This window comes from Heliconius melpomene, chromosome 6, assembly GCF_056956725.1.
Source record: "Heliconius melpomene rosina isolate 202511_hmr_F chromosome 6, ASM5695672v1, whole genome shotgun sequence".
Lineage (NCBI taxonomy): Eukaryota > Metazoa > Arthropoda > Insecta > Lepidoptera > Nymphalidae > Heliconius > Heliconius melpomene.
In genome coordinates, this window is record NC_140394.1 from 3978549 (window position 1) to 3993513 (window position 14965).

At 31.6% G+C, this 14965-nt stretch overlaps 1 protein-coding gene across 1 annotated transcript in view; it reads left to right on the plus strand.

Moving 5' to 3' along the window:
- The first annotated feature begins 4068 nt into the window (after positions 1-4068).
- The window catches only part of LOC146538132 (RYamide receptor-like), a 34426-nt gene continuing 23529 nt past the window's right edge, over positions 4069-14965 (plus strand). The window contains exon 1 of the mRNA XM_085186863.1: positions 4069-4422. The gene's annotated coding sequence lies outside the window, so the exon portion shown is untranslated. The remainder of the gene's footprint in view (positions 4423-14965) is intronic.

Here is a 14965-nt window from a genome sequence, read left to right on the forward strand (position 1 = left end):
TTTTGTATTTATAGATAATTTGGTTATTTTAATTTGTTATACGAGGGGCATTCAAAAAGTAAGTTTCCCTATTTTTAAAATGATGTAAAAAACAATTTTTAGGTTAAAAAACGTATATTTATATATTATTTGAAACATAAACTATTTTTCTACATAGTCGCCTTCGACTTGGATACATTTTTCGTATCTTTGTAGACGTTTTAGCAAACCTTCCTTAAAAAAAGACGTGCCCTGTTTTGCACACACTTTGCGGTAACTCAGTTTATCTTTCAAGATTGTAAAGATTGAAGTTCGGCAAATCTCAATATCAGAAGGAATCTGTTCAAGAATATCAGCAATAGCAGTTGCCTGTCATTTTGAAAGATTTTTTCAACAGCTTCGATAGCTTCGTCCGTAGTGGTTGTTTTTGGCTGTCCTGCACGCTGTTCATCGTTCACATCTGCTCATCAGTACGCCATCGTCGCACATTTGCACACTCATACAGTTCTCATCGTAAACTTGCACTAATTTACTGTGAGTATCGTTTCCATTTAGTCCTTTAGCAGTAAAAAATTGAATAACTGTACGCAATACAATATTGGACACGTTTTCCAATGGTACCTCCATTGTTGTCAATCTTAGACTGCTAAAAAAACTATTTTCGGTCATCAATATCGGTGCCGCTCTTACCAGCAGACCCAAAACTGAAACTATGTTCAGTGTGAGCCCGCTAGATGGTACGCATTAAAAATACCAGACCAGCGAAACTTACTTTTTGAATACCCCTCGTATTTGTATTACAATAAAATGTAACATATTATTTATTTTTTATTACTCATCTAAAATACTGACCTCTACTTGACTTATATTTATAAAAATCTTTAAATTCCTATAGTAACTACCCACCCCTACAGTAACTTGGTAGCGGCATTTGAACTCGGGACTCTTTGAAATCGTCCAAGCGCTCTGACCAGTATCCCATATGTTCTTATCAAGCTACGTTTAAAATACGTCTTTTACAACTTCAGGACAAAGTACAAAAAAAAATCATCAGGATCTTCTAAAAATATATATAATATTTTTTTACATGTATTTATTCTTCAAATATTCTTCTCCAAGTAAATTCAAAATAAACTTCTCTTAGGCTATTATTTATAAATCGCTCTCAAGTTTGAGATCGAGCTTGAGATGCCGTATTCATTTAAAAACTACATTACCCATTACATAAGTATATTAGGTTTATATTGTTTTGTAAATACGTGCATACATATATTTCGACAATTCTCGTTTTTCATTGTCCAAAACGGTACAGATTAATTGCGTTTCAATTGAATACCTTTCGTTCGCCGCACATGCAATGTGCTCCAAATTTAATTATGCACGCAGATTATCACTTAACGCTGCTTTTCAGTGAAATAAGCTAACTAAATTGAACTTATCGATGATTAAATGATTATGATAATTATTCAATTAATTAATCATTGATTTGAGGCCAGTCGTGACACAAGAATAAAGGCTTGTAACTGTAAACGTGACAGGTTGTAGGTTCGATTTCCACTCGAGGAAATTAAATATTTAATATTTATATTTCTTCGGTCTGGTGTTGAGGCAAAGCGCGGCGGTAAGTTTCCACTCAACACGCAATGTCTCCAGAATTCGGTGGAAAATGGAAAACGGAGTATCGTAACACTAGGTTTCCTCTGCCTTCTCTACTGTGTATGGTTATGCGTGAAACTAAAATAATGATAATAATAATATAAAGAAAAACAATCTAAATATTTGGACCTAGCCCATGAGATTACCGCCATGTGGGATGTCAATGCGACTATCATTGTGCCGATAGTGGTTTCGGTTAACGGTCTAATAGCGAAAAGCCTCGACCAACACCTTAAGAGGCTATCGCTTAGCTGTTGGATCAAGAACCGGATACAGAAGGCAGTATTACTTGAGACGGCACGTGCTGTGCGGAGGTTCCTCTCTCTGGAGCCCTAGCCACCGATGGCTTGGACCCTTGTCCCGCCCTCGGAAGTGTGGTTTTTTATATTTTTAAATGTATCTTTTTTATAATAATTTATATTTAAAAATGTAAAATTGATTCGCTTATATAAAGACATAGTCGAAGATTCTCGTAACTGGATTTATTTATTTTTGTATAACAAAGAAAAGGCCGTAAATTTCATGTTATGGAAATACGTGTTGGGTATTGATGTCAACAAATCTTATTATCAGCACTACGAATTCCTAATGTATCACGATGGGAAACTGAGAGGTTTTTTTCATTTCATTAAAGGAAAATACGCCTGCCTTTATTATTATTTTTAATTTTGTACTATTTAATCTGTGCTATAATAACAAAAAAAAATGTTTATATATTTGTGAAAAAACAATGTATTGGGATTTAAAATAATTAATAGAATTTATTAGATTTTTTAAATGTTATGTCTGTCTTTTACGTTTATTTGTCTGTTTGTACACGCACATCTTTTGAACTAAAAAATCTAAAATAACCAATTAAATCAAATTTCTCTAAATACAATACTAAATAAAAAGAAGTGGGCAAAGCCGCGCGGGGGCCCCTACTAATATATAAAATATTACTTAAAGGACTTCCTTTTGTTCATCATGAAAAATTATATAGAAAATATTTTTGTATATTCTATGTATTTAATATTAATATTCCTTAATATGTCGCCATCAATCAAAGCTTCGTGGCAGAAAGGTAAATTATAAAAAGTTATAAAAGTGACTCGGTGATACGAAATGTTTTGTTGTGCTCTCATGGGATGACTTGACTGTTCTCCAATAATTACTGTTCGGTATATATAAGTAAATGTACAAACTAGAATTTACTTCGCTTCTGCTCCATTCGCTTACCAACCCAAGTTCGCTTCGACCGTTGCATTGATAAATAAAAAACTTTGAATGATACCTAATAAATCAGCTTCATGCTGTATTCCGCATACAGCAGGAAAGGCAGAGGGAACCTTGTGTTAAGACACTCCGTTCCCCACTTGCCGCCGAAATTGGAGTGACTTACGCGACGGTTGTTGGTTCGCTCTCCACTCGTTCTCTCATTCTTCAGATATTCATTTCTTCGATCGATCTGGCACTTACTAGGTAAAAACCCGGCTCGGTTTCCCCACTCAACAAGCAATGCATCAAAATTCGACGTAAAGTGGGGAACATAGTGTCTTAACACTTGGTTCCCTCTGCCTACCCTGCTGTGTGCGGGATACAGCGTGAAGCTGATTTATTTAATTTATTTCTAATTAGCTCTTGCGTAAACTAATTTAAGACCTGAACTATTAAAATTTAATGTTGTTGTAAGTTTAAGAGAGGTATTTACATTGGGTTAATTCGCATTAGTTCTCTAGGGGAGGGTCCATCCGATGCTTGAGGGTAATCTTTGTAAAACAAAATAAGATATAAAGGTTTATTTTGTTGTTTTTACGTGATTAAATGTATTTATTGTTATTTGAATACTGAATTATGCCCTTAATTTTTTAAAATAAAATAAAATTATTTTTTAAAATAAAAAACTTTTCTAAAATCTCTAGTAACCAGTTTTATTTAGAGATATAAAACCGATTACGCTTCGAGGGCGACGGCACATGCACTACATGTGACAATATTTCTGATCTTCTCTTTAATAAAATAAGAAACTTCTCAGAATTCAATGGATTCACCGTGGGGATGACCATTAGGAGGGTGAGGGACTCGGAGCAGTGCCTGGAACTTGCGAGCCAAATGTAGGTTCAAGGAGTCCTTTAAAACATATCATTTGGTTGATTTTATCATGTTATCTATGGAAATTGGGTAGTTTCATTTTTCATACACCTTTTTATATTTATTTAGATGTGAACTTAAAAGCCACTTTTCATTCAAGGTAATAATATTAATGATGCTACAATTATGTAGGCTCGTCTGTATTTAGTGGTATTTACTAGTAGTTGTTTTTATCGTGATATCTAATAGTTTAGTAGAAATTAGGTAGAGTATTTTATTCATTTCCTTTTTTAAATTTAATTTGAACTTAACTTAAAAGCCGTAATCTCTTCATTCAAAGCTAAAATTAAATTATTATAATAATATGAATTATGCTACAATTTTGTACGCTTGTCCGTATTTTCAAGTAATATCGCGAGCATGCGCTAGCTGGGCGGGCGGAACTTAGAGCTGCATATCGCGCGTCGTGAAACTAGAAGCACGACGTGTTTTCTATTTGCTCAATGTTTATGAATACTTTGGACGAAGTAATATTTATATATACATAAAAAAATAGTTAAATAATTTAAATATAAACAAAAGCAATTAAATATTCTTTTTAGAGGTTTTATGTTACAAATGTCAGTGATTAACTGTTATAAGTGAACTTTTCTTTTAAAAAAATGGATTCTGTGCTATAATTTAAGAACTGTTACTTTAAAAGTGAAAAAAAATATGGTAAGTGCTATTTATTTAATTTTTTCATATTTTTTTAAAGTTACGGACTAGTTGAGTTTTCTCAAAAGATATATAGGTATATGAGATTGTTAGTTCAATTTGCAGCTTTTTGATCTGTTGGTTACGAATTACGATACGAAATTTTGTTATATTTATAATGATGTCTATCATAAATATTTATAATATAATTTGTAAAACATGGCACAAAAGTGGTCTCTGTTACAAGAAATGAAATATACATAAAATTTGGTTATTTTTTGGACTAACGCCAAATAAACAAATTACTTTTTTAATATATGAAAAAGTAAAAATAGAAATTTTGTTTGTAATCATACAGTATTTAATTACAATTTTAAATTGATCATCAATTGTATGATTCAATGTAAATATAAAATCGATGTATAATTTTACGGCTATTGTAGAATAAAATAGCGTTTAAACTTCACATATAAGATTTAAGATAGAGTAGAATAGAATAAAAAAACTTTATTGCACACAGAAATTTAAAAAAAAATAGATAACAGAAAATAAAACAATATATGTTTATAAAAATGTATGCAAAGGCGGCCTTATTGCTTCAAGCAATCTCTTACAGGCAACCCTTGTAAAATAAAGGACTAAAATTATTGTAAGATATTTATTCACATAGATATAATATAAATAGGGTCACAAGATACACACTGTATAATCCTGGTATATATGTTGATATATGTTGTTATAAAGTATAGTACTTGGTGTTGACATCGGCAGGCGTGTCGATTGGTATTCAATCGTCGACAAAAATAGTAAAAACCGATTATTAGAAAATATTTAATTATTTTTCTCACTTACCGAACTAATTAATATGCAAATAATCTTAAATTATACACTGAGCGAATACAGAACTTGGCACCCATATACATCTCCAATTCTTTAGACGGCGAAGTCGAGAACGACTTAATGAACTTGGCTATCATTACACGTTTATGTTTTTTATGTTATCTATATATATAAAAGGACTTGTCCTCACTGCCTGAGGTAAGACGCACGCACAGCCGTAACCGCTGTGCGTAGAAACGTGGAATTTAGACAGATGTTTGCATTCGTAATCTGGACATCCACAAAGAAGGGATTTTAAAAAATTTTAACCCTAAAGGGGTGAAATAGGGGTTGAAAGTTTGTATGGAAACAAATTAAAATCAGCACCGATATTTATAAAATTTGAAATTTAGTTTGTTAAAAGTATTTAATTGAACACGTATTTCATCGTTTTCTAGAATTCTCCCCCTAAGGATGCAAATAAGGGGTTGAAAGTTTGTATGGAAAAATCTTTAAATCGCCACCGATTTTTATAAAATTTGAAATTTTGACTCTTAAAAATCTTTCATTGAACACATGTTTCGTAGTTTATTAGGATTCACCCCTAAATAAGGAAGCGAAGCTGCGCGCGTCCGCTAGTATTAAATAAATGTTGAGAGAGATCCTTTATAATGTTCGTGGATATCATGGAACATTGACAGCTTTCGGGTCAAATATTAAGGGCACTTTGGCACATATTTTAACTTAGGTAAAGCATAAATCAAACGTTTTTTGACAGGTTTCTCAATTTCATAGGATTACAAGTAAATAATTACACATAAATAACAATTATTGAATCATGACTATGAAATAATAGACGATCATCATCATTTTTTTTTAATATTTTCCGTACTTTTAAATTTTTATGTAGATATCAGAGACATGGTGACGCAATGGTACAGCGTCTCGCTGTGCAGGCGATAGTTGTGGGTTCGGTTATCACTGGGACAAACGAATTATTTTAAATTTGAATTAGTAATTCGTAAGATAATGTGAATTTGATATTCACCACTCAACACCAATATCTTTTATTGAAAGAGAAACCTGAACAGAGTGTCTTGACACTAGATATTCTCTGTCAATAATAAACGATTTTTTGTGTACATGAATGTGGGTAGTAAAATGTTTATTTTGATAGGACTTAACGTTTTACATAATATGTGTTCTTCTTTGCGGCTTACCAGACCTAGGCACGTATTGATGTTATTCAAGAGCTTTACATTGACAATGGCTTAGTTTACTCAATTTCTAGTACACAGCTTTCATGCCTTCGTAAGTTTAGACTTTAATATTTAACCTTAATACTTTATATTCGAGAAGTAGACTCTGAGGAGTTTTTAGTCATGGTCTCCTGAGACAAACTCATGCGTGTTGTGTCCTGAAATTGACCTAAAAAATGTAATATAGTAAATATTATTGAGGAGATAGTGAGTTCAGTTCTCATAAAATATGACAAGTATGTCCCTTATCTTGTTATGTTAAAATTTATTTTAGCTTCACGCTGTATCCCGCTCACAGCAGGGTAGGCAGAGGGAACCTAGTGTTACGACATAAGGTTATCCACTTTCCGTCAAATTCTGAAGGCATTACGTGTTGAGTGGCGGAACTCAACGCCGCGCTTTGCCTCGACATCAGAGCGACGACACGTACGAAGTAAATATAAATTGAAATAAATATTTCATTCCCCCGAGTGGGGATCGAACCCACAACCAGTTGCGTTTACAGTCACATTTTGTGCCACTGTGCCACATCTGGCGAATACTACGTATAAACGATCTTCTAGATAAGCTTTGCAAGCCAGAAAGATTCAACGAAGGATTCAACTATATTTTTTTTTATTTTACTTCTTGTAATGCAGAAAACGTTTTTTTGTCTTTTTATGTGTTTTTGTTTTAGTTATTTTACAGGATATAATAAATAAGTAAAAACGCTTCTTAAACCCCAAACTTAATGGTAGCAACCCACCAAAGTACTAGTCAATAAATAACGAACCATAACGATCTTTAGCCAGAAAAATAATATAATACTCTTCTTAATTATTTATAAAAACATTATATAATAATTTTTTTTAAAAACATATTATATAAAGTATATAAAAAAAACTTACTGGCGTAAAATTTGACCAACGAACGTGATGAACAGATTTTTATATGTATACGAGTTTTTATATGAATTTATTGAAATATGAACGTTCGCAACTTCTACTTTAATATCCATAGGGCTTTTATAGACCTGGATATAGCGAATGGGAGAATGTCTTCAAAGTGCTATGAAAGTAATAAAATTTTATAAATATTTTTTTTATTTTGTCAATGAGCAACAATTTTCATATTTACTGTACTTTTTTTATATTTATAGCTTTTCCCGTTCATAGCATATGAATAAAACCAATCAACGAAAGTTTTTTTGTTAATTTTGTGATACTTTTTTGTTCTTCACTTTTATGTTATAAGTTTTACGTGTTTGTCTGTCTGTGTATCCGCCTGTGGCAACGTAACTCTTATTGTAGAATTATTGATTCGATTTGATTGAGGTTTTTTTTAATTTATGAAAATCAGATTAGTAGCTTAAGCTAAGCTTTTAGTAAAATATACCATTGACTTTGAAAAGAGTAACTGTTGAGTTTCTTGCCGGCTCTTCTTAGCAGAACTGCCTTCCGAACCGGTGGTAGCTTTTTGTTGACATGTACATTCGACGATTCAAAAGTGCTTTTATAGTTTATTTGAATAAAGAATATTTTGAATTTGAATTTAAGAGCTACAAGCGCTTTGCCAAAATTATATTTGTGATCGAGGGTTTTCTAAATATAGAAACACAGAAATAAAAAAAAAAAATCCCCAAGTGGGATGAACCCACATCTGGTTTAGTTCAGTACGACATTGCATTATTGCGCCAGGACGCTATGCATTGAAATTATCAATAAACAGTTTAAAAAGCATATATTTAATGTACTTTAATAAATATGTAAAAACTGATATAAGTATGAAGACTAATTCTCAGTTCTGAAAATATTTAAGGTCAATGAAAGAATTGAATGAAAATAAAATAAAAAAATCACCCGTAATGTTATTTGATATCAATATAACTACATACATACATACATACCTATTATATGTCTATTAATTTTCCGTTAATTTAAACGTACCAGTGAAGCGATCGTTCGGTCGGCTCATCAGAGAGATATTTTAGTATAGCGTTAGTGTAGCGTATAGCGGTTTCCTGTATATTTAGTGAGCGCTTATAATTATTAGCTATATGCCAAATAAATGTTGTTTTGAATTATCACAAAATTAATAATTTAAATTATTGTTTTAATAATTATTGTTTCGAATGAATTCTAATTATTCTTCTATTTTCTCTTCATCAGCAGAGAAGAACAGATTGTAGCAAGAAAAAATAGAGCTGGAGAGCGCTTTTTATGGTGAACTTTAATATTTTCTTGGGTCAGGTTAGCACTTAGATTGTTACTAACGACTTCGACTAGGAATACAAGTCTAAAAATAATCTAAGAGAAGTTTCTATTTGAAAAAAAATACATTTTATATTTTATGGCTTCCATTTTCAGTAGATCATTAATAATAGATTTCTATAGAGTTTGTGGTTGTTATGGAAACAATTTCTTTTGTAGCATTTTGTAGCAAATTGTGAATTATAGGTAAAAAAAAATCTTATTTCATCTTCACATCTTATTTCAAGTTAGTGGAATAAGAAATATCTTTGAATCGATTGTGTTTTTGTTTTTATTTTGTTACTAGAACGAAAATGATTAATTAAATAATTCGTTCCCTCGAATAGGACTCGAACTCACAACCGTAAAGGCCACGACCGTCTTATTTTTCATACAATCACAATATCAATAGTTAGGTACATTATTTTCAGTTAAGTCAAAACGCAGCGTAGAGTCCCGGTTACACTTAACACACTGTAACCCCAAATTAGGCGCAAAGTGGTATTTTCAGCGGGTTTTCTCGTACTATTAATATATATCTGAAAAAGCGTGAAACATTAAAATATATGAAAAATAATTTCACTTTTTAGTTTTTGTAAAAGAAATCAATACATCCGTGCTGACTCCTTTTCATTTTTTCTTCCTAAATCCAATCTCTAGCTAGTATGAAGCTTTGTTTTGCATTTATACGAAAATAATACCTTTGTTAGTACAATCTATAGCGTCTCAGTGTCCGGAACGTGGAGACAATCCCTAGCGACAATAAAATCATTGAACTAGTAAATCCGTAATTTATTTTATATCATGTGATAAAAATCAGCTACCATTGTTTATTACAGATCATTATCGAATTCTTAGAAAACACCATTACAAGATAAGTCGTAAAAATATTAAGACAATATATACGTATATCAATATAGAAAAAGATAATAATATTAGTGTATTCTTCATTATTTTTAGGGTTCCCTGCCTTAACAGGAAAAAAATTGAACCCTTATAGTGATCATCTAGAGATAGTGATGAGGTATCAAGATGAAATTAATAACAATTATTCAGGATATCAACAAAAGATATGAGCATTTGTGTTTCGGTATTGCTGCATCCAGTATGAAACTGGCCAAGTAGTCAAAACGTATAAGATACTAGTGGATCTACAGTTATGAAAGTTTTGCGCGAAGTAAAAACTTTCAATATAAATAAAAGAAAAAATCTGAAAAGTGAAAATTTATAGGTACTTCATAGAAAAAAATATTACAAACCTATATACCTATTTGTAGTTCAATTCATACAAAATGAATGCATATGCACACAAACTTCAATTTGTCAACTTTTATAAGTTGTAGTTCGCGTTGATCGACAATTCTAAAATTGGTTCGGAACCCTCGCGGGCGAGTTCGACTCGCACTTCACCGTTTTTATGTACATAAAATCGTTAACGATATAGGGAAATCAGTGAGTTTTATAGTCCAGATATACGTTAAAAATTATACGCATATTGTATACAAATGAAATATGCATGATTTCTGTATAATCAATTAGAGTACAATTGTATAATAATTACTAGTGGACAAGAACGCGGCTACGCCCGCTTGAACTATACTAATTTATTAAATATATTTATGAAGTTATTTTCAGTTTTAAATAGAGAGATGCGTTAAGCAAGCTCATTTTGAGTGACGTTTACCAACAACAAACTTTGCAAATCGTTGCTTAGCAACGGTCGCTTACCGACGGTTGTTATTAACATGGCAGAATAGATTGCATGTCAAATTAATAAGTATTTTAATATATATCGATAATATTTCAAATACTAGAAAAAAGTATCCCATGTTCATCCCGAGACCCCCAAGTATCTCTATATGAGTATTTTATCACAATTAAATTAGCAGTTTGGCCCTGATTGCGTAAAAGACAGACAGACAGACAGAGTTACTTTCGAATTTATAATATACGTATGGATATTGATAATAAGTACAGTTCATATAAATAGACTTAATTATGTATTTTTATTGTTGATATTCAACATAACGTACTATCGTATGTTTTATCATTGATAATTTAAAAACCCGACACAAAAAGCTCTAAAAAGTAAATACATAACTAGAAGTAAACTGACAATCTAACTATAACTATAACATGTTTGGGAGCTACGATGCCACAGATAGACATACGTCAAACTTATAGCACTCTTCTCGGTCTTTCGTTTCGGTGATAACATAAAGTTTTAGAGACTTCTGATTTCGTACAATCATCAAAATTAGTTAATGTCTTTTGATCGTACAAAATTTTGGCAAAGTTATCATGGAACTTTATGACCTCTCGTAAAGGTTATTTTATGGACTTTTCCCTATTGTCACCATATCTATATTAAATGGAATTTAATATAAAATAAGCAAAAATATAAAAATAATAAATAAATAATGAAGAGCTCGAGATTCTCTGCGAGATGTTTTCAAAGATGCAGGTATTATTACAGTTGCTTCCCAATTTCTATACTATAATATTCTCTTTGTCCGACAAAATATACATTGTCATAGAAAAAATAGCGATAGTCATACGATAGAAACGAGAAATAAAGATAAGCTTGTTACACCAAGTTTTCGCCTCCAAAAAGTTAATAAATCTTTTATGGGTCTGAGTATACGTGTATATAATAAAATTCCGCAGTGTACTCTTAATTTGCCACTTCCAAAATTTAAAATATCTGTAAAAAAAATTCTAACAAGTAAAGCTTATTACACTGTTCAAGAATATTTAGAGGATAAGCATGTATGGAATTAATGTCTATTGAATGTCAGGCAGGACAGCTGCCAGCTAATGTAATAGTAAAATATACCATTGACTTTAAAAAGAGCAACTGTTGAGTTTCTTGCCGGCTCTTCTCAGCAGAACTGCCTTCCGAACCGGTTGTAGCTTTATGTTGACATGTACATTCGACGATTCAAAAGTGCTTATAAAGTTTATTTGAATAAAGAATATTTTGAATTTGAATTTGAATTTGAATGAATGTATTTTTTAAAGTTTATGAGACCAAAAATAACATCTGTCTAAATATATCTCTATAAATTATATTGTAAATAACTGATTGGAGGATTTTTGATTAGAGACTGTCGAGTTTAAAAAATAATATAATTAAGCTGGTGGAGTTATTCAGTCGTCACAAAACATTTTTTGAGGACAAAACTTGCATATTTTTTTTAATGTTGGCAACCCATTGAATTCTATATGAAATGACATAATAGTTCTTTTATGAATAAACAAATTTAAATTTAATGTCGATTTAAGGCAAACTCGTTCCCTTTTTCGAACCTACGATTACTAATACATTTAGGTATAGCGCGCACTAGTGATTTTTGTCACCGTGACTGTTGCATCACTGTCACCATGTACATTACCTTTAATGAAGGTGCGCGCATTTGGATACGTGACAATTGGGTGACTTTTTGTCCGCGGAGGACGGCAACACGCCGGTGACGCAACTGTCACCGCGTCCATAGATTTGTATTAGAAACTAAATGTCACCTCCCCCTTGCGGTTTCCATACTAGTCGTCTTCCGCATAAACATGGAACAGCAGCGTGTTGCATTGCAGCACCGAATTTTAACTTCAAGAATGGCGTCAAGTTCATCACCAAGGCAAAACGTGTGTTTTCATGAAGATGAAATAGACAATGACAATACTGATTGACGAAATTGAGTTCAGGCCATTGCTCTATGACAAATCCCTAAAGGATCATTCAAATAGTAATTTGAAAGCCAATACTTTCTACGTTTGCTTTTTTTTTCTATTTCTTAATATAAGTGCACAGACAACCATCTCTTCGAGATCCATTTTATCAAATGTAAAAAATTTCGTCACTGTCATCGCAAGTGCGCGCAGTCGCTAAAAGTATAGTGACACGTCAGTGACAAAAAATTTATTGTCACCCTGACAAAAGTCACCAGTGCGCGCTAAGCCTTACTTTTTATTTTTTCTATCTTAATATAAACTCTTATCATAACAATTTTTTTAAGAAAATATGAAAGTTATATTTGTAGGGTTAGAAAATTTACTATAAAATTAAAGTGAGTTCCGCCACTTAACACGTTATACTAGGTTCCCTCTTCGTGCCCTCCTGCATGGGATACAGCATGTGAAACTGAGACAAAGAAAAGACGTCTCTCACCTTAGAAGTCCAAGTATTACTCGTATAGTAGCATAAATATTTACTTTTTGTTGAACTTGAATTTGTTGATTAAATTCTCTGTACCAGACGGATAATGACTGACTGACCTAATATATAAAGCACATATGTCAGTATATAGGTATATAGGCCAACACTATATTCACAACTAATGAAATTAATTTTGCTTAGCTGTTACACCTACTGTATTCCCCGTACCATTCAATTGGTTCTTTTACAATGAAAGTCTGTATTGTTATATATAGTCTATATTTAGCTTATTTTTATAATAAAATTGTAATATGATACTACTTTAATAATATTTTAGTTTACCCGTTTATTAATAATAACATTTGAATTTATAAAAATAGTTTTTTTTTATAAATAGTTGTTTGTTTGCAAAACAAGATGGCTAAGTTTTAAGTTAGAACTTATAACACAATTAAGAATTTATATAATTAACAGACCAATTTTAAAATGAAAAAGCGAAGCCAAAGCGAAGCTAAAGATCGGAATATATTGACGCAAAATTTTCTCTGCCTACTCTGTTGTTAGCGGAGAAGTTAAAAAAAACTTAAAGGTATACGAAATTAAATAGAGAACAAATACCGTATAGTCAAAAAAAAAACAGCACCTATCAATTATCTGGCACAAATCCTCATATTAGCCAAATATAACGCCAAAACACTATCATCACTCATCGCTAAGCTTTTCATAATAAAAGCTAGTATTATCTATTCAATGTTTCATAACAATTTGTATTTCTATGAAAAACATTTTATGCCTATTCAGTTGTACAAGGACAACGTTATTATTACATTTAAACGGAAAAAATAGAAAAAAGCAGGTTTATAATAGAATTTACATAAAACTCGTTTTTATTTTGTTACTATTCAGAAAACAAAACCTAATAAGATTCACAAGAGACAGATGTTGCAGTCATAAAAGGAAAATTACAAAAGGTTTCGGCGTTATGGTGAAATAAACACGAATTAGGACTGAGCTTATGTGGTAGAGTATACTATATACAACTGTCAAATAGTTTTATTTATTAAGTAGAATATAAAAAAAAATAAAGATAATAAGTTATAATTTTAATAGTAACTTGTTAATCATTTATGATAATGTGACATCACGATGGGTTTAAATTATTATGTTAGCTTCACACATTCCGCACATAGCCAAGGTAGGCAGAGGTAACCTGAGCACGTAGTGTTAAAACACTTTTATTCTCCATTTTATATATTGATGTTGAGTGGTGGAATTCAACGCCGCGATTCAGCTTGACACAAGAGCGAAATTTCAATCAAATATAATTATGTTGCGAGGAAATCGAAATTAGAACCACCATGCATCGCGCTTCAATCAGACGCTTTTTACTCGTTATAACGTTTGTAACTGCGAAGCTACGGCGTCACCTCATATATATGATATTGCGACCTAAACGTCCATGGCATTCTTGATTGATATTGTCTGAATACAGAATCGTATGTTAATTCCTGAGATTCTTTGATGGTGAGTAAGCGTGAATTGTTTCCTCTCCCATATCCTTTTTCCGTTTTCTTGCCTGTGTGTGGACCAAGTATAAGGAATTTGGGGATTCGGCAGAGATAGATGCACCTGTGAATCTAAATCTTTTCATGATCCTTCCTGACTGTCAAAAGTCTTCAATTGAACTGAGAATATTCCGTTGTAAACCGTGAAAATTTGGTGATAGTTAAACAGTTGAACTTTTTATGCATTATTTATTGCTATAAAAACAAATATTAAATAACACGATAAAATAAATAGGATAAGGATTTTAAACGTGACGTTTTTGACGTTTTTATAAATAGACAGAGCTGTTAGTATGCGAACTAGATTAACTTTTGGCCGATTTTCATTTATTTTATATCAGCCGTGTATTTCCTAGAATATTTAATATAAAGCGATCAATTTATAAAATATAAAACTAATCCCACACAAATTGATGCAAAAAGTTTTTACTTGTTGTTGTTATTTATTATATATATGTATACGTAGTAGAGTTCATCTAACAGTCAAGTTAATTTTAATATTACTGAGTGCACGGAAGTTCCTCCTCGATTCACTTAACT